The 20,872-nt window shown below is 41.7% G+C and overlaps 1 protein-coding gene and 2 pseudogenes across 2 annotated transcripts in view; all 3 read left to right on the top strand.

Annotated features, from left to right (window-relative positions):
• Positions 1-20,872, top strand: part of LOC110497882 (60 kDa lysophospholipase) — a 137,430-nt gene that overhangs the window by 62,944 nt on the left and 53,614 nt on the right. The window lies entirely within an intron of this gene.
• LOC110498590 (60 kDa lysophospholipase-like) lies at positions 641-20,599 on the top strand (annotated as a pseudogene). The gene is made up of 11 exons (XR_016488985.1): positions 641-880; positions 9,829-9,952; positions 13,138-13,249; positions 13,544-13,669; positions 13,754-13,837; positions 15,617-15,743; positions 15,843-15,955; positions 17,192-17,377; positions 17,466-17,579; positions 18,355-18,460; positions 20,403-20,599. The product of XR_016488985.1 is annotated as a 60 kDa lysophospholipase-like (transcript).
• On the top strand, positions 1,899-4,061 carry LOC149975229 (uncharacterized; annotated as a pseudogene).

The raw sequence follows: 20,872 nt of genomic DNA, 5'->3' as shown, positions 1-20,872 counted from the left end.
CAATAGAGATGAAAATGTTGTTTAATTTATATTTGTTCAAGATAATGTCTTGAATATAATCGATTTTTGTTTACAAAAATCACATTTTATCCCAAAAAACGAATAGCACTTTCATTGATAAATGTGATCTTGCAGAGGTAAATGGCTAATATTAACCACGTATGCTGTCTATATTGCTTGTAATTGATATGTCAACATCTAGGTATTAAGTATTATGTATTTTTACGTGAATTATTATGTCTGTATTGCTTTAAAAACCCAATAATGTTGTGAGTCCATCAGACCCCCGTGTACATTGGGTGAATTACAAAAACATGAAAACCACACAAGGGTTAATTACTCCCTAAATGATCACGTGTTTTTACCAACAAGGATAGGCCTACCATTTTTATTTATTGGTTGAAAACGGCACTCCTTTGAAATTATCCTTGGAGGCTATTGACGAATAACCATTAACGTACGTCCTCTACACGTATCTCTACACTATAGCAACTTCTATCTTCTGGTGAGTCTTAGTCTCACTGTCATCATTGCATGTGGATTATTTTAACTTGGAAAAACATTTTGGGCAATATTATCATTGTGAATCATTATTTGCTTAGGTTTATAATCAAATCAAGCAGATTAGTAACATTACAGATTTGATATAGCTAAGTTTATCTGTAAATTGCGTTTTGGCACTTCACAGCGCCATCATTGGTAGCGGTCTGTCACTTTAAGAACATCCCTTAGTTTGATATGCATTCTTCCCCTGCCATCAGATGTCTAGTCATCATGGCGTATTGTAAAAAGTCATGTCTGGCTCCAGCTTCACACCCTAAAGTGCGACTCTTGGTCATCCATACCGGAGGAACTATCGGGATGGTGTACCATGATGAAGGTAAAGCGTTTTTGACCGGGACTTTTAGAATGTATTTGTTGTTCCCCAAACAAAGTACATTTATTTGTTTATTTGAATGATGCTGTGTAACGCATGTTGATGCAACACATTGATGGAGGAAACTTTCTAGCTACATTCGCAGTTTACCAGGGGTGAGAGATCCTGAAACAGAACCTTGAGGAACTACTGTGGATGGTACTTGGAGTAAACACTAGAACATAAATAACATGGCCATAGTTTCTAGGTCTAGTGTTTTCACACCGTTCCAAAGGTTCTGTTTGGAAGTCCCAAGATTTGTCTATATGCAATCTTTCCATCTTCACAGGTCATAATTTTATTCGGCCAGTTTGTTCTTGCACAGGTTTCACTCCTTGCACTAAGGTTTCACTCCTCTCAGCTGCCCTGCCTCATCTCTCCCATTGAAACGCATTAGCAGTCATGTGCCAGTGTACCACTTAGCCTGCAGCCTTCTCGCACTCAGGCTACTTGGGGACTAATTTCTGGAAATATGCACTCAGTGGTAACTGACTTCACCATTGAAGACCCAGGCTCTGTTGTTGCTTTATTGGGTCCTTCTCATGAAACCATTCAAATACCATGGCAGTAATGATTTTAAATAGAAAACATGTCATTTAGTAATATAAGAAATATCATAATAAAGATAAGTGTTCTCTACCTTGCACAAAGAGTCATTTCAACATAGGAATGAATTATTTTTCTATTTTATTGCATTTTCTGCTGAAGAACTCATTACCGTCCAGCTCTGTCTGAATGTATGTTATGTTCTGAAAATATTCTGAAAAAAATTAATGGATGTTCTACTAATGTTTTCAATTGACAGAAAAAAATATTAACTGAATATTAATGTATAATAATAATGAAAAAAATTGTGGAAAAATAAATTGTCCATGACTGATGTTCTCACCCTCCGCAACATTTTTTAAGGACTGTTTACATGTGATTTAAGGACTGTTTATGTGATTTTGAATGAAGCAACACATCTGCCAGTACCTTCAAGATGGCTACCAGGGAAGCAGATATCTTTATATTTCTCCAGTTAAAAGTTAAACATTCTCTTGTCAGACTGCGTACACGACAGTATTAATTATCATTACCGATACAGGTAGGTTTCCACATTTAAAAAAATGTTAGATTTAACATTTTCTAAGAAAATATACTATATTAATGTCTAATTATGTACATTAAGCAAACATTTGCTCAGTCATCATGTCTTCTCTATTGTTAGCAAAACATGCTAAGGTTCCTCAACCTCCGCAACACCTTTCTCACTTACCGCTGCAATTTAAGGCCAGTTGCGGTAGAGAGAACTTCTGTTTCGGTAATGAGAATTGAATCACAGACTATATTTTTTAAATATATATAATTAACTATTAATTTAAATATTATTTACTAACTGTTGATATTTTTCTTTATGTCTTGTTTAATTGCAAACAGTCAGCAAGGGACAAAAATAAAGCTTTAGCGAAGGCTAGGCTGACAAAATTCAGAGAAAAAGTTCACCCCAACAGAACTGCTGGAAGAGTATATAAGGAACGAGAGAGAGAGGTTAGGGGTTGGAGAGGTTACAGCAAGAGTAGTTAGCATATATATAGTCTATAGAAAGCTTATGCCCTCATACAGTGTCTATAGGATGTCACACGTCCACCACACACACACAATCAGTAAAGCCATTTAGTTTGCACTATAGGATGTCCACACACGGTCTGTAAGATATTCAGTCCCTACTATAGGATGTGTACATACAGACACACACACAGTCTGTAAGCCATTCAGTCCCTACTATAGGATGTGTACTCACAGACACACACACGGTCTGTAAGATATTCAGTCCCTACTATAGGATATGTACACACAGACATACACACAGTCTGTAAGATATTCAGTCCCTACTATAGGATGTGTACTCACAGACACACACACACAGTCTGTAAGCCATTCAGTTCCTACTGTAGGATGCATATGCGCACACACACAGTCTGAAAGCCATTCAGTCCCTACTATAGGATGTGTACACACAGTCTGTAAGCCATTCAGTCCCTACTGTAGGATGCATACGCGCACACACACTGTCTGAAAGCCATTCAGTCCCTACTGTAGGATGCATACGCACACACACACAGTCTGTAAGCCATTCAGTCTATACTATAGGATGACGTGTCCATAACAGTGAGATTTTCCCCATGTTTTGAGACATGCTCATTTCATGTCATGCTTCCTTCCCAGTTCCAGATATCAAAAACGAAATCAAAATGGTAAAATAAAGAGAACTCAAGATCTGACAAAGAAGCAACATGAAAAGAAGAAAAAACTGTGGCGGTAAAACTCAAAAAGTTATTTCAGAAGAAAGAAACAGCTAAAATCTGTATTGGACATGACATCATAAAGACAGGAAGATGATACACTTCAACAAGAAGCAAATGAAGAAGTTATTCAAAATCTTCAAGAAGACACAGCCTCCCCAAGAGAACAGCCATTCTCACCTCAGCAGGTAAATGTCCCTGCCATCATCTCAACTTATGAAAGAAGAGAGACATCTCTACAGACACCAGGACCAATGAAGACATCTACCCCAAAGGAATCACCAAAAAAGAGGAACAGAAGAAAGAAAACTGAAGAACAATGTAGGTCAAAGTTGCGTTACACAGAAGAGAAGCTTCTGGAGAGGACCAAAGAGATGGTCAACCTCAAGAAAAGACTGAAAAGACGTGAGATGATGGCCAAGAGGAAGCAGGTAATTGTCAACATGGAAGGCAGAGAGGTCCAGAAGAAAACTACAAAGAGAGGTCATCAGAGAACATTACCCAATAACAGCCAGAGAAGACTAATGCGCACATGTGTTAACGGCTTCCTTCATCAAGATGAAGTCTCCACTGTAATGAATGAGAAATCTGCAGAAATCCGGAAAAAGGGACAGATATTCCGTAAGAGAGCCTTAACGGACACTATCTTCATAGAAGATTTCTGTATGATAAGGCCAACCTTTCCAAGCCTCAATTATTTAAACTTAAGCTTTTTTGGACTGGCCACCAGAGAGTTACAGACAAAGAAACGTGTTCTTGCAAAACGCATGAAAACTTTGGCTTGAAGATAAAGAAGCTGCACCAGCTTGGGGGTCATAGAAACATCATCCCCAAGAGACACTACAGGCCAGTGTGCATAGTGATGATGATGTGCTGTTCTAATGTTTTTGTATGTGTTGTTTTTATGTGTTCTCTGTTTTTAGCATACAGTGGCTTGCGAAAGTATTCACCCCCCTTGGCATTTTTCCTATTTTGTTGCCTTACAACCTGGAATTAAAACACATTTTTGTGGGGTTTGTATCATTTGATTTACACAACATGCCTACCACTTTGAAGATGCTAAATATATTTTTCTTGTAAAAAACAAGAAATAAGACAAAAAGCAGAACTTAAACATGCATAACTATTCACCCCCCCCAAAGTCACTACTTTGTTGAGCCACCTTTTGCAGCAATTACAGCTGCAAGTCTCTTGGGGTATGTCTCTATAAGCTTGGCAAATCTAGCCACTAGGATTTTTGTACATTCTTCAAGGCAAAACTGCTTCAGCTCCTTCAAGTTGGATGGGTTCTGTGGTGTACAGCAATCTTTAAGTCACAGTTTCTCTATTGGACTTAGGTCTGGGCTTTGAATACGCCATTCCAAGACATTTGAATGTTTCCCCTTAAACCACTCAAGTGTTGCTTTAGCAGTATATTTAGGGTCATTGTCCTGCTGGAAGGTGAACCTCCGTCCCAGTCTTAAATCTCTGGAAGACTGAAACAGGTTTCCCTCAAGAATTTCCCTGTATTTAGCACCATCCATCATTCCTTCAATTCTGAACAGTTTCCCAGTCCCTGAAAAACATACCCACAGCATGATGCTGCCACCATCATGATGGTGTTCTATAGTTTTGGCAAGTCAGTTAGTACTACTTTGTACGTGAAATAATCTGTCTGTAAACAATTGTTGGAAAAATTACTTGTGTCATACAAGTAATTTTTCCAACAATTGTTTACAGACAGATTATTTCACTTAATCACAATTCCAGTGGGTCAGATGTTTACATACCCTAAGTTGACTGTGCCTTTAAACAGCTTGGGAAATTACAGAAAATTATGTCATGGGGCAGGAGGTAGCCTAATGGATAGAGCGTTGGACGAGTAACCGAAAGGTTGCAAGATCGAATCCCCGAGCTGGCAAGGTAAAAATCTGTCGTTCTGCCCCTGAACAAGGCAGTTAACCCACTGTTCCTAGGCCATCATTGAAAATAAGAATTTGCTCTTAACTGACTTGCCTAGTTAAATAAAGGTGAAAAAATATAATTATTTTGTGAATTGCACCAATCCCTCTTGCAGCAAAGCACACCCACAACATGATGCTGCCACCCCAGTGCTTCACGGTTGGGATGGTATTCTTCAGCTAACAAGCCGCCCCCTTTTTAGTCCAAACATAACGATGGTCAGTATGTCCAAACAGTTCTATTTTTGTTTCATCAGACCAGAGGACATTACTCCAAAAAGTATGATGTTTTTCCCCATGTGCAGTTTCAAACCGTAGTCTGGCTTTTTTATGGCTGTTTTTTAGCAGTGGCTTCTTCTTGCTGAGTGGCCTTTCAGGTCATGTCGATATAGGACTCGTTTTACTGTGGATATTGATACTTTTGTACCTGTTTCCTCCAGCATCTTTACAAGGTCCTTTGCTGTTGTTCTGTGATATACTTGCACTTTTCGCACCAAAGTACGTTCATCTCTAGGAGACAGAACGCATCTCCTTCCTGAGCGGTTTGATGCGGCGTGGGCCCATGGTGTTTATACTTGCATACTATTGTTTGTAAATATGAACGTGGTACCTTCAGGCATTTGGAAATTGCTCCCAAGGATGAACCAGATTTGGCCGATTTATTTAGATTTTCCCATGATGTCAAGCTAAGAGGCAGTGAGTTTGCGGTAGGCCTTGAAATACATCCACAGGTACACCTCCAATTGACTCAAATGAGGTCAATTAGCCTATCAGAAGCTTCTAAATAATTTTTTTATTTTACCTTTATTTAACCAGGTCGGCAAGTTGAGAACAAGTTCTCATTTACAATTGCGACCTGGCCAAGATAAAGCAAAGCAGTTCGACACAGAGTTACACATGGAGTAAAACAAACATACAGTCAATAATACAGTAGAAACAAGTCTATATACGATGTAAGCAAATGAGGTGAGATAAGGGAGGTAAAGGCCAAAAAAAAGGCCACGGTGGCAAAGTAAATACAATATAGCAAGTAAAACACTGGAATGGTAGATTTGCAGTGGAAGAATGTGCAAAGTAGAAATAAAAATAATGGGGTGCAAAGGAGCAAAATAAATAAATATATAAAATATATACAGATGGGCTATATACAGGTGCAGTAATCTGTGAGCTGCTCTGACAGCTAGTGCTTAAAGATAGTGAGGGAGATAAGTGTTTCCAGTTTCAGAGATTTTTGTAGTTCGTTCCAGTCATTGGCAGCAGAGAACTGGAAGGAGAGGCGGCCAAATAAATAATTGGTTTTGAGGGTGACGAGAGAGATATACAGTGCCTTGCGAAAGTATTCGGACACCTTGAACTTTGCAACCTTTTGCCACATTTCAGGCTTCAAACATAAAGATATAAAACTGTATTTTTTTGTGAAGAATCAACAACAAGTAGGACACAATCATGAAGTGGAACGACATTTATTGGATATTTCAAACTTTTTTAACAAATCAAAAACTGAAAAATTGGGCGTGAAAAATTATTCAGCCTTGGCCAGATCAATGAAGCCTTGGCCAGATCAATGAATATGGCTGCACAGTAATGTTTGTTATCGATGGCGGTTAAGATATAATTTAGGACCTTGAGCGTGGCTGAGGTGCACCCATGACCAGCTCTGAAACCAGATTGCATAGCAGAGAGGGTATGGTGAGATTCGAAATGGTCGGTAATCTGTTTGTTGACTTGGCTTTTGAAGACCTTAGAAAGGCAGGGTAGGATAGATATAGGTCTGTAGCAGTTTGGGTCAAGAGTGTTCCCCCCTTTGAAGAGGGGGATGACCGCAGCTGCTTTCAAATCTTTGGAAATCTCAGACAACACGAAAGAGAGGTTGAACAGGCTAGTAACAATTTCGGCAGATAATTTTAGAAAGAAAGGGTCCAGATTGTCTAGCCCGGCTGATTTGTAGGGGTCCAGATTTTGCAGCTCTTTCAGAACATCAGCTGACTGGATTTGGGAGAAGGAGAAATGGGGAAGGCTTGGGCGAGTTGCTGTGGGGGGTGCAGTGCTGTTGACCGGGGTAGGGGTAGCCAGGTGGAAGGCATGGCCAGCCGTAGAAAAATGCTTATTGAAATTCTCAATTATAGTGGATTTTTCAGTGGTGACAGTGTTTCCTATCTTCCGTGCAGTGGGCAGCTGGGAGGAGGTGTTCTTATTCTCCATGGACTTTACAGTGTCCCAGAACTTTTTTGAGTTAGTGTTGCAGGAAGCAAATTTCTGCTTGAAAAAGCTAGCCTTGGCTTTTCTAACTGCCTGTGTATATTGGTTTCTAGCTTCCCTGAAAAGCTGCATATCACGGGGGCTGTTCGATGCTAATGCAGAACGCCATAGGAGGATTTTGTGTTGGGGCTAGGGGGCAGAATTTTCACATTTGGATAAATAGCGTGCCCAATTTAAACTCCCTGCTACTCATGCCAAGAATATCAGATATGCATATTATTCATAGATTTGGATAGAAAACACTCGGAAGTATCTGAAACTGTTTGAATCGTGTCTGTAAGTATAACAGAATTTATGTAGCAGGCAAAACCCAGAGGTCTAACTGTTCAGATGTTGTTTTTTTTGCCTCTCTCTGTTACCTGACATGTAATTGCCAAGGGATATTTCTTAGGAACCTGTATTCAGTTCCTACTGCTTCCACTGGTAGTCACCAGTCTTTGGAATTTGGTTGAGGTTATTCCTTTGTGCAATGAAGCAGTAGGCCAACTAGGAACTGGGTACACTTTTGTGAGTTGCGCAAGACGTGAAAAGTTGTGCTGGTTTGTTTTCATTCATTGAACACAGATTGCCCCGTCTACAATTTGATCGATTATTAACGTTTAAAAATACCCAAAGTTGTATTACAAAAGTAGTTTGAAATATTTTGGCAAAGTTTATAGGCAACTTTTGAAATATTTTGTAGTGACGTTGCATTTTTTGTAAGCTGTTTTTTTCTGGATCAAACACGCGTTATAAATGGACATTTTGGATGTATATGGACGGAATTAATCGAACAAAAGGACAAATTGTGATGTTTATGGGACATATTGGAGTGCCAAGAAAAGAAGCTAGTCAAAGGTAATGCACGTTTTATATTTTATTTCAGCATTTTGTGTAGCGCCTGCAGTGTTGAAATATGCTAACCCCTTTGTTTACTGCTGGTGCAGGCTATCAGATAATAGCTTCTTATGCTTTCGCCCGAAAAGCATTTTTAAAATCTGACATGTTGGCTGGATTCACAACGAGTGTAGCTTTAATTGAATATCTTATGTGTGATTTAATGAAAGTTTGAATTTTATAGTATTTTATTTGAATTTGGCGCAATGCATTTTCCCTGGCAATTGGCCAGTTGAGACATTTGCATCCCGCCTATCCCTAACTAGTTTTAAGGGCAGTCAGTTCTGGGGAGAACCAAGGGCTATATCTGTTCCTGGTTCTAAATTTCTTGAATGGGGCATGCTTATTTAAGATGGTTTGGAAGGCATTTTTTTTAAATAACCAGGCATCCGCTACTGACGGGATGAGATCAATATCCTTCCAGGATACCCCGGCCAGGTCGATTAGAAAGGCCTGCTTGCTGAAGTGTTTCAGGAGCGTTTGACAGATGGCATCATGAGGATTGAAAATTGTGTGGATATATTGAAGCAACATCTCAAGATATCAGTCAGGAAGTTAAGCTTGGTCGCAAATGGGTCTTCCAAATGGACAATGACCCCAAGCATACTTCCAAAGTTGTGGCAAAATGGCTTAAGGACAACAAAGTCAAGGTATTGGAGTTTCCAACACAAAGCCCTGACCTCAATCTCATAGAACATTTGTGGGCAGAACTGAAAATCGTATGCGAGCAAGGAGGCCTACAAACCTGACTCAGTTACACCAGCTCTGTCAGGAGGAATGAGACAAAATTCAACCAACTTATTGTGGGAAGCTTGTGGAACGCTACCCAAAACGTTTGACCCAAGTTAAACAATTTAAAGGCAATGCTACCAAATACTAATTGAGTGTATGTAAACTTTTGACCCACGGGGAATGTGATGAAAGAAATAAAAGCTGAAAGAAATAATTCTCTCTATTATTCTGGCATTTCACATTCTTAAAATAAAGTGGTGATCTAACTGACCTAAGACAGGGAATTGTTACTAGGATTAAATGTCAGGAATGATGAAAAACTAAGTTTACATACACCTTAGCCAAGTATATTTAAACTTCCAACTTGAACTGTAAGACATTTCCCAATACATGAATGATTAGAACTATATTCCAAACAGCCTACTTTTCATATTGATGTGATTCTCACATTTGCCACTAGGGTTGAGTACAATACAAGACATGTACATGATTTACTGGGAATGGTAAACCTGGGCTCCATTCGGTAGCCAAACGCTTTCATAGCCAAACGTTATTGAACGTTGCAGATAGAAATGCCACGAAAAGAGCTGACGTGAAACCTTATTCTACATGTCAGAAAGAGCGTGTGTTCTACATGGCATATTTCTATCTGAACGCTCCAAAATGTTGCGTACTGCTACCCTCTTTTCAAAAGTAACACCACACTCAGATCTATGTAGGCTATCATTGGGCTCACCTTTCCTGAACTCTGACTGATTAGTTATGTTGCTCTGTACACTAATGGCAACACCTTCTCTCTCTGTCTCTCTCTCATCCACAGTGCTCTCACCCCCAGGCCCTAATGTGTTTGTGAAGGCCCTGCGAAAGCTTCCCAACCTCCATGATGAGCAGTATGCCCTGGACGACAGCATAGGTGGCCCACAGGAGAACACCCTTGTCCTGCCGTAATTCACCCATACACTCCACCTCCCCCCCTTACTTTGTCTTTGCTGTTATTAATATATAGGCTAGAGTTAAATGTTGACATGGTTTACTTTATTGCACAGTCTTCGTACAAACATTTAAACTGAAAAGATTACTATCTATGTAACACATCATCACTATAGATTTAGAGTAATGAAACCTTGTGCTATTTGACTGAAAACTTCAGATGGAGAGCTTGGAGTTTGATACAGATGATGATAAAATTAGAGTAGAGTAATAGTAGTTAGTCTATAACTGGTGTTATAGAAATATGTGAAGGGGACCGCAACCTACCGGTTCTACCGATACATACATTTTCAAGCCCTTACCATTTCTTTACACAGGAGATGAGTGTGTATTGCACATACTGGATTAGAATAACTTCTTAATTTGACTGTCAAATTCAAACACAAGAGTGACGCTCTGCTTCCTGTTTTTTAACCATTGACAGCTTTTATTTCATGGCTTTTTCAACCTATAAGGCATACAAGGCTTTTTCAAAGGCTCTTTGAGTAGCAACATATTCTAGTGCACAGCATATCATGCCCCAACATCTGTTCACTATGACGCCGCCATAGCAGTAGGCCTACAGGATATACAATGCTTGTTGGGGGATATCATACACACGTTTCTATTCCCTGCATGCCTGGGAACATTTCACTCTAAAACTGTCTGTTGTTTTGACAGGACGCCGACAGACCTCGCTGATGAACTATCAAAAAGGTCCTGAAATACTGGTAGCATACTGTGTGCCTGCGCTACGCTGTGTGGTTTGAATCCTCTGTATCCGTTCCGCCTGGTGTCAAAGGGTGCCTGGCAGGAACAGTTTGCTGCTGTTGTCTGTGTGGACCTGTCAGGGAGTGATCGTTGGAGCACACACTTGCAGGGAGTTGTGCTGCAGCATTTCAGTAGTGGTGTTCACACCTGCCTGACATTCTACCCTTATTTCCTCTCTTCAGATACCTCGCCTCACTCCCGCTGGAGGGAGCTACTCCCATTGGTTCATGTCTAGCTAAAACCAGTGCAGAACAGTCAAGTTCTCATAACGTTTCTGTAATGTTGCAGTAGTACCCCAGGAGTTTTGCTGCTGCCAGAGAGAGAGAATAGGCCTGCGAGGGGTTGCTGGTGCCACGCTGGCAGAGAGCGAGGCTAATCTGTGTTGAGCGTGTTTGATTCCTGTAGTCTGGTTCTCAGTGCGTGTGTTCAGGACCAGCGAGAGGGCCCTCTGCTGAATATGGTCCTGGCAGGTCGGATTCAAGGGGTGTTGGCTTCATGGGGTGTTGGCTATCGCCCCTCGATAGCCAGCATAGGGCTCAGCTCCTCCACCTCAATCTCACTCAGAGCAGCTCAGGACCACAGATATAGAGACTGGAGGGGGCAGGGTGGGGCTGGGTTATAGGGGATAGATAAGAGAATTACAGAAGCGTGCTATTTTAATGCTGTTTGCGTGAAGGGGGGATGGTGGCACTGTGCCTGCTTGGATCATGGTAATATTTGTTTGGAGGACTGCCATGTCACCTCCATAGCCTTCTACTCTTCATCGCTTCAACAGTCTCACAGGAGATTCATAGGACGTATGGATTCAGATTCCGTCCCACAGACAAATGTATCAGTCTCATTCTGTTTTCAGTGTAATTTCAGTAGTTGATTCAATCATCCTCTTTCATCCTTGCTTCTGTAAGGTTCATTTTCATTATTATGATCATTATCTTCCTTTTTGTGGCTTCAAGTTAATGTTGATTAACACATACTAGCTGTCACCAAACATTGCTATTAAATGTCCCTAATGCCTGAGTTATTTATTTTTTATATTATGCTTTGCAGTGAGCATGTGCAGTGGACTTGAAATAACATTGACAAAGATAATGTCAATATATCCTAACATTGATTCATTTTTTTTTACGTTGTGTGGAGTAGGAAATTGGTCTATTGATTTATTAAAGAGCTGAGTGAAAAGCAGCAGTGAGATTCTTTGGGTGAAGCCTTCACCCCAACCTCCCATTTGCCTCTGTCACCACTCTGGTCCTCATCAGCAGGCCAGGCCACAGGGCAGCGTCCTACCCAACCCTCTATATGCTAATACACATTTCCCTGCCACACTGTCGGCTATACCAGGAGATAAATGCATAATTGGTGATTTGAATATTGTTTCCAGCAGCCCAATCACTAAGATTATGAACAACATATGTTTGAGGATTGTGTCTGGAGCCAGGGATAATTAGGGTAGGTGCTGAGGGTAAGCTTGCTTTTTGCCCTGCTGTTCTATTGAACCCCCAATAAGGGTATGATTTGCACCCTCCGCCCTTCAGTGTCTTGTCCCGTGTCTTAAAAAGGGAGATTAAGGGGAAAGATCTTTGCACAGCTGCTTACCCAGGCACAATCTCTTAATAAAGCGCAAGCAGGAGAATACGGGACGCCAACGTTACCTCTATCTAGAGGACATATTAATATGCACGGGACTCCAACGTTACCTCCATCTAGAGGACATATTAATATGCACGGGACTCCAACGTTACCTCCATCTAGAGGACATATTAATATGCACGGGACTCCAACGTTACCTCCATCTAGAGGACATATTAATATGCATGGGAGGCCAGGATGAGCTGCCCCTGTCTAATTAGAACATGGGGTCTCGCTCTCAAACACACCCCTTTTCAACCCCCCTCCATACTCCCAAAAGGCATCCCTTACCCCTCAGAACACCCGCAAATTAGTAAGTCCTCATACAGCATCGTAGACTTCCCACGGAGTCGCCCCCTCCCTCATCATGCCCATAATTCACAACCAGCGCTTAGGAACTGGTTTGTGCACCCTGCTGCTGAAACAGAAGGCCCAACCAAATAGACTCTGTCTCGCTTCATGACGTAGGCTAGGCTTGTTTCACTCTTTTCCTTTATCTTCTGCCTTTTCCTCATGTAAACAGAACCGGCTCCATGTCTTAATGAGTTTGTAAAGTAAACAGAATAACCAAGTCAAAAAAGAGGGGTGTCTCTACACCCCTAAAGGGATTTCCTTATTTTATGTAATAGCCACATTTGCTTAACCTGGATTGTTTGTGTGTCTATGTAAACTGTCTGCTCTGTTGATGCATAGAGCTTCTTTGGGTGTTTTCTGTAGATTTGGTTATTTTAGGATGATTATGACTCAACTTGTCTTTTCCCAGGCTGTGCAAACAAAATAAGAGGATAGTGTACACTGTTTTAGAGTACAGCCCCTTGCTGGACTCTTGCAATATGACCACAGATGACTGGGCTACAATTGGGAAGGACATTGAGGTACTTGGTGTGGTCATTTTATTTATCTTGCCCTTCACAGTAACATTAACCATAACCCTGACTTTTACCATTTACATAAGCAGAAGTATTATAATGCAATAAAACAACAATCTCAAGTCATCCACTGAAGTAATAGTCAGTTGTCCCTTTCCTTTTATGTAAATGTACTGTACAGCTTTTGTATTAAATACAGTACTTATTTCAAGTAGCCTGTGGCAAGATGTAGGCTACACATGTTGACCCTGGAACCTTGGGTTCAAGTCTGATCCTGTTCTCTTTGTCTCTTGGTTCCAGAAACACTATGAGAAGTATGACGGTTTTGTTATTCTCCACGGCACGGACACCATGGCCTACACAGCATCCGCTCTGTCCTTCATGTGTGAGAATCTGGGGAAGCCTGTCATCCTCACCGGCTCCCAGGTACACCTGCCATCCATACAGCTAAACTGCTTCATAAAGATAAGATAACAGAAGGGTGAAATGTTGTTTTATGACCTCTTTCAGGTGCCGATCTATGAGATGAGGAACGATGGAAGAGACAACCTGTTGGGGGCGCTGCTGATCGCTGGTCAGTTTGTCATTCCTGAGGTGAGTAGAGGAGGGAGGGACACTTCTTGGAGCAGCACTCACACACACCTGACTGCATGTCACCTGCACTTGTTTTTGAATGCAATGTAGTTGAATCATCTTGGCCAAATATCACCCTATTCCCAGTTGCACATTTTTAGATGAGTATTATATCACATTTCTCTCTCAAATGAATGTGTGTTCATACTATTGTCCAAGCTGTTGACTTGTGTCTAGCTTTTTAGCCTGCTATGGTATTAAGGTGTTATAACTGGCTATGTCCTCCCTGATTAATAAAGGTGTGAGGATGAACTTTGTTGGCAGACAATAGGCACCAAAAGCCTTAAACCACTTGTCTAACAAGACTGTTCAGTAAAGCATGAAGGTGTGAGTGTCACAATACAGGACCTGAAACTGCCAGATGAGACTTCAGAGTTGTAAAAGCGTGTTTATCTTCAAGAGAATAACCAAATGTACACACTCCCCGGGGCCTTTATATAATGCTGTATCTAGACAATGTGCTACTATCGATAAAGAATGATATGATACATTTTAAATGAAGATATGAGGAAAATGTGATTGTAATTGTGTTTTATCAATTGGTTTGTCATATGCTCTGTTACATCAATAGCACAAAATGGCTGTGACTGTTGAAGGGAGCATACAAAGTGTACAAAACACTAAGAAGACGCTTTTTCCATGACAAACTCACCAGGTGAATCCATGTGACAGTTATGATCCCTTATTGATGTCAATCATTGTAGATGAAGGGGAGGAGACAGGTTACAGAAGGATTTTATGCCTGGAGACAATTGAGACTGTATATGTGTGCCATTCTGAGGGTGAATGGGCAAGACAAAATATTTAAGTGCCTTTGAACGAGGTATGGTAGTAGGTGCCAGGCACAACAGTTTGTGTCAAGAACTGCAACGCTCCTGGATTTTATAAGCTCAACAGTTTCCCAAGAATGGTCCACCACCTAAAGGACATCCAGCCAACATGACATAACTGTCAGAAGTATTGGCGTCAACATGGGCCAGCATCCCTGTGGAACCTTGTTGTGTACACTCAGTGTATAAACTATAACTTAGTACAGGAGTAGACAACCCTGTTCCTGGAGTGCCGCAGGTCAAATCAAAAACATGAAGTGCCTGGGGCACTCCCAGACCAGGCTTAGAGGGGAAGAGAAGCTGAATGGCAGGACAATGGTCCTCAGGTTCTTGTCAAGGTATCTCTGTACATTGAAATTGACATTGACAAAATGTAATTGTATTCGTTGTCCATAGCTGCCCATACCATAACCCCACCTCCACAATGGGGTACTCTGTCCACAACTTTGAAATCAACAAACTGCTCGCCCACACAACGCCATACACGTGGTCTGAGGTTTTGGAGGCCAGATGGACATACTGCCAAATTCTCAAAAAATGACAGATGCCTTATTTATTTCAACTTTAATTAATCAGGTAGGCTAGTTGAGAACAACATGTTCTCATTTGCAACTGCAACCTGGCCAAGATAAAGCATAGCATTTCTCTTATGGTAGAGAAATGAACATTCAATTCTCTGGCAACAGCGTGTAGGATAGAAATGCTCACTAACAGGGATGGAAACAAATTTGTGCACAAAATTTGAGAGAAATAAGCTTTTTGTGTATTTGAATCATTTCTGGGATATTTTATTTCAGCTGATGAAACATGGGACCAACACTTTACATGTTGCATTTTATATTTTGGTTCAGTGTATTTGCTTAATAATGATGTCTTAGGAGGTTTCATTCATTCTCATCTGCGTCTCTAGGTTTGTTTGTATTTCCACCACAAGCTGTACCGGGGGAACCGTGTAACCAAGGTGGATTCTGGGAGTTTCAATGCCTTCAATTCTCCTAACCTGGCTCCTCTGGCCAATGCTGAAGTGGATATTAAAAGTAATCAAGTGGTGTAATACTGGGTCTGTCCTGTGTTAATATCTTTGACGTGGCCGATGGATTGATGTTTTCCCTGAACTCTTTCCCTCTCCCCTGCAGTTAACTGGGACACGGTGTGGAGAGCAAACACAACCTCGCCGTTCAGAGTGAGCACTCAGATGAACCGTAACGTGGGTCTGCTGAGACTCTTCCCAGGGATCACTGCGATGACCGTAAGAGGCTTCCCAGGGTGGGGGTGAGAAGGGGTGGATAGTGGCTCTGCCCTGTTTCTGTTGCCCATTCAACCACATTATTACGGCCTTCCTACTTCTGATGTACGGTAACAGTGAAAGTAATACCCTATTGTAGAAAGACTAAATCAGAACTGTATTCCTACTTCTGATATACAGTAATAGTGAAGTAATACCCAATTGTAGAATGACTAAATCAGAACTGTATTCCTACTTCTGAAGTACAGTAATAGTGAAAGTAATACCCTATTGTAGAAAGACTAAATCAGAACTGTATTCCTACTTCTGATGTACAGTAATAGTGAAAGTAATACCCTATTGTAGAAAGACTAAATCAGAACTGTATTCCTACTTCTGATATACAGTAATAGTGAAAGTAATACCCAATTGTAGAATGACTACATCAGAACAGCCATTTGGGGCCATATTTATCTAAAACTCTTCATTGTAGCTCTGTTGTGGTGAATCCTCTCATGCAGGTCCTACTGTGTTTTCTGACGAGCCAGCATCGTGTGGGCGTTCCAAGTGGTCTGCATACAGCAGGGAGCTGCTTTGGGCTGCCAGCTGCGTTTAGTCCAGTGAAAAATGAGACTGGGTTATGGGGCATGTCCAATTACCCACTAAAGATGAGGGGATTAGAAACAGACACTTAAACACTTAGATATGCCTCCCTCGCTACAGATTGAGGGGAGGATGGTTTTACTCTCTCAATCTGGTCCCTCTACCGACGCTGGCCATGATGCTTTTTTAAAATGTATGTTATCATCTGCTTCTTTGATTATGCATCAGTGTCTCCTCTGCCTTCCATGGTCTCTGCCAGCATGGGGTTTATTTGGGGTTCTGTGTTGCACACATTTTTGGCTAGCTAGCCGCTTGATCCGAAATCCAATGGAAGATAACTTGCTATGATTCCCTCCCTCCACAAGTTAGGTCTAAGGATCGTTGCCAAGTGAAATGATGCTGTCTCTGAACACCTTGAAGTTAATGGTTCCCCGTGCCTGGCCGTTTGATCCATCTCCTCTCCAGATACCAGAGCTGGTGTTCTTAAAGAGCGATCCTGGAGCCAGTGAATCACCCTGGGGGGCATATGCACCAGATGGGCTGGAGGGGGGCTGGGCCTGTTGTTAAACCCGATCCTAGCTCCGTACACTACTTCTTTGTCCACAAGCCAGACTGAGATGGCCGCTCATCCCGCTGTCTGTGTCTGTGTGTGTGCAGGTGAAGTCCTTCCTGCAGGCGCCCATGGAGGCCATCGTCCTGGAGACGTATGGTAGTGGAAACGCCCCTGATAACTGTGCTGACCTGCTTGAGGAGTTCCGGAATGCCACAGAGAGGGGCGTGATCATGGTCAACTGCACCCAGTGTCTGAGGGGTTCTGTCACCACATCGTACGCCACTGGAAAGGTACACCAGAACCCTGTGTTCAGTGGGAGTGGGAGAGTGCACATGATGTGGATGGATGTGTGTTAACATGTCGTCCTGATCCCCTCAGGCCTTGAGTGATGCAGGACTGGTGGCAGGCAGTGACATGACTTCTGAGGCTGCCCTGTGCAAGCTGTCCTACGTGCTGGCCAGGATGGACCTCAGCATAGAGAACAAAAGAAAGGTAGGAATCCCAGTCAACACACCCCTACTACCTCACTACACTTTGTAGGCCCCTTATAGAAAATCTTTTGAAGCGAATGTCAACCAATCAAATCAAATTTATTGATATAGCCCTTCGTACATCAGCTGATATCTCAAAGTGCTGTACAGAAACCCAGACTAAAACCCCAAACAGCAAGCAATGCAGGTGTAGAAGCATGGTGGCTAGGAACTCCCTAGAAAGGCCAAAACCTAGGAAGAAACCTAGAGAGGAACCAGGCTATGTGGGATGGCCAGTCCTCTTCTGGCTGTGCCGGGTGGAGATTATAACAGAACATGGCCAAGATGTTCAAATGTTCATAAATGACCAGCATGGTCAAATAATAATAATCACAGGCAGAACAGTTGAAACTGGAGCAGCAGCACAGCCAGGTGGACTGGGCACAGCAAGGAGTCATCATGTCAGGTAGTCCTGAGGCATGGTCCTAGGGCTCAGGTCCTCCGAGAGAGAGAAAGAAAGAAAGAGAGAATTAGAGAGAGCACACTTAAATTCACACAGGACACCGGATAGGACAGGAGAGGTACTCCAGATATAACAAACTGACCCTAGCCCCCCGACACATAATCTACATTAGGCTGAACTTTAGAGTGACATCTGTGTTAGTCCTATTTTAACAAGAAGGTAACGGCAATAGATGGCAGAGATGATTCACATGCAGATAAAGGTCAGTGACACGATGGTGTAATCCTTGATCATGCTTGTCTGTGTTGACTGTGTTTGTGTGTTACCTGTCCAGATGCTGAGTCAGAACCTGCGGGGAGAGATGATGGCTGACCTGCAGGGGGCCAAGCTCACTCTGAGCGATGACCTGGATGAAGTCTCTGAGCATCAGCTGTAAGGAGGTGAGGCCACCGCACAGCCAGCCACACTGTCACCACCACTGAGTCTGCAGGGTCATTTTCCACCTGACATGTTTTCATCGGGCTCTGGCTTATCTGATAGGACAGAGCTCCCATTGTACATTTTTTTAAAATATAAATATATTAAAAATCTCTCAAGTCATTGCAATGCCCAGCGGTAGCGTTTTCCAAAGTGTTAAATTCAGCTTTATAGTGTATTTACAGTGCCTTGCGAAAGTATTCGGCCCCCTTGAACTTTGCGACCTTTTGCCACATTTCAGGCTTCAAACATAAAGATATAAAACTGTATTTTTTTGTGAAGAATCAACAACAAGTGGGACACAATCATGAAGTGGAACGACATTTATTGGATATTTCAAACTTTTTTAACAAATCAAAAACTGACAAATTGGGCGTGCAAAATTATTCAGCCCCTTTACTTTCAGTGCAGAAAACTCTCTCCAGAAGTTCAGTGAGGATCTCTGAATGATCCAATGTTGACCTAAATGACTAATGATGATTAATACAATCCACCTGTGTGTAATCAAGTCTCCGTATAAATGCACCTGCACTGTGATAGTCTCAGAGGTCCGTCAAAAGCTCAGAGAAAATCATGAAGAACAAGGAACACACCAGGCAGGTCAGAGATACTGTTGTGAAGAAGTTTAAAGCCGGATTTGGATACAAAAAGATTTCCCAAGCTTTAAACATCCCAAGGAGCACTGTGCAAGCGATAATATTGAAATGGAAGGAGTATCAGACCACTGCAAATCTACCAAGACCTGGCTGTCCCTCTAAACTTTCAGCTCATACAAGGAGAAGACTGATCAGAGATGCAGCCAAGAGGCCCATGATCACTCTGGATGAACTGCAGAGATCTACAGCTGAGGTGGGAGACTCTGTCCATAGGACAACAATCAGTCGTATATTGCACAAATCTGGCCTTTATGGAAGAGTGGCAAGAAGAAAGCCATTTCTTAAAGATATCCATAAAAAGTGTCGTTTAAAGTTTGCCACAAGCCACCTGGGAGACACACCAAACATGTGGAAGAAAGTGCTCTGGTCAGATGAAACCAAAATTGAACTTTTTGGCAACAAGGCAAAACGTTATGTTTGGCGTAAATGCAACACAGCTGAACACACCATCCCCACTGTCAAACATGGTGGTGGCAGCATCATGGTTTGGGCCTGCTTTTCTTCAGCAGGGACAGGGAAGATGGTTAAAATTGGTGGGAAGATGGATGGAGCCAAATACAGGACCATTCTGGAAGAAAACCTGATGGAGTCTGCAAAAGACCTGAGACTGGGACGGAGATTTGTCTTCCAACAAGACAATGATCCAAAACATAAAGCAAAATCTACAATGGAATGGTTCAAAAATAAACATATCCAGGTGTTAGAATGGCCAAGTCAAAGTCCAGACCTGAATCCAATCGAGAATCTGTGGAAAGAACTGAAGACTGCTGTTCACAAATGCTCTCCATCCAACCTCACTGAGCTCGAGCTGTTTTGCAAGGAGGAATGGGAAAAGATTTCAGTCTCTCGATGTGCAAAACTGATAGAGACATACCCCAAGCGACTTACAGCTGTAATCGCAGCAAAAGGTGGCGCTACAAAGTATTAACTTAAGGGGGCTGAATAATTTTGCACGCCCAATTTTTCAGTTTTTGATTTGTTAAAAAAGTTTGAAATATCCAATAAATGTCGTTCCACTTCATGATTGTGTCCCACTTGTTGTTGATTCTTCACAAAAAATACAGTTTTATATCTTTATGTTTGAAGCCTGAAATGTGGGAAAAGGTCGCACAGTTCAAGGGGGCCGAATACTTTCGCAAGGCACTGTATATAGGTGTCACTTACAACACTTTACATACAGCATTCCTCCACTGATTGTCAGTCTTTGTATTGACAACACAGCTGATGTTTTCTCTGCTGATATTTCCAGGAGCTAGAAGCCATCCGGGATGCTCTGACACCCACCTTAGCTTGTGCTGATAGGAGACTTGGAGGCCTTGGATGCCATAAAGGAGATGGTGAGGAACATTTACAGAAATACAACATGTCTTACTCTCATCACATCCCTGTATTTATAGATTTGACCAAGTTGTTATGTTTATCAGATTAGCAATATAAACTCAGCAAAAAAAAGAATTGTCCCTTTTTCAGGACCCCGTCTTTCAAAGAGAATTCGTAAAAATCCAAATAACTAAACAGATCTTCATTGTAAAGGGTTTAAACACTGTTTCCCATGCTTGTTCAATGAACCATAAACAATTAATGAACACGCATCTGTGGAACGGTCGTTAAGACACTAACAGCTTACAAACGGTAGGCAATTAAGCTCACAGTTATGAAAACTTTGGACACTAAAGAGGCCTTTCTACTGACTCTAAAAAACACCAAAAGAAAGATGCC

Source organism: Oncorhynchus mykiss, chromosome 19 (assembly GCF_057628025.1).
Source record: "Oncorhynchus mykiss isolate SJ-2025 chromosome 19, ASM5762802v1, whole genome shotgun sequence".
NCBI classification, from domain to species: Eukaryota; Metazoa; Chordata; class Actinopteri; order Salmoniformes; family Salmonidae; genus Oncorhynchus; species Oncorhynchus mykiss.
The sequence above is the reverse complement of the archived record's forward strand: the minus strand, read 5'-3'. Positions and strand labels throughout refer to the sequence as shown.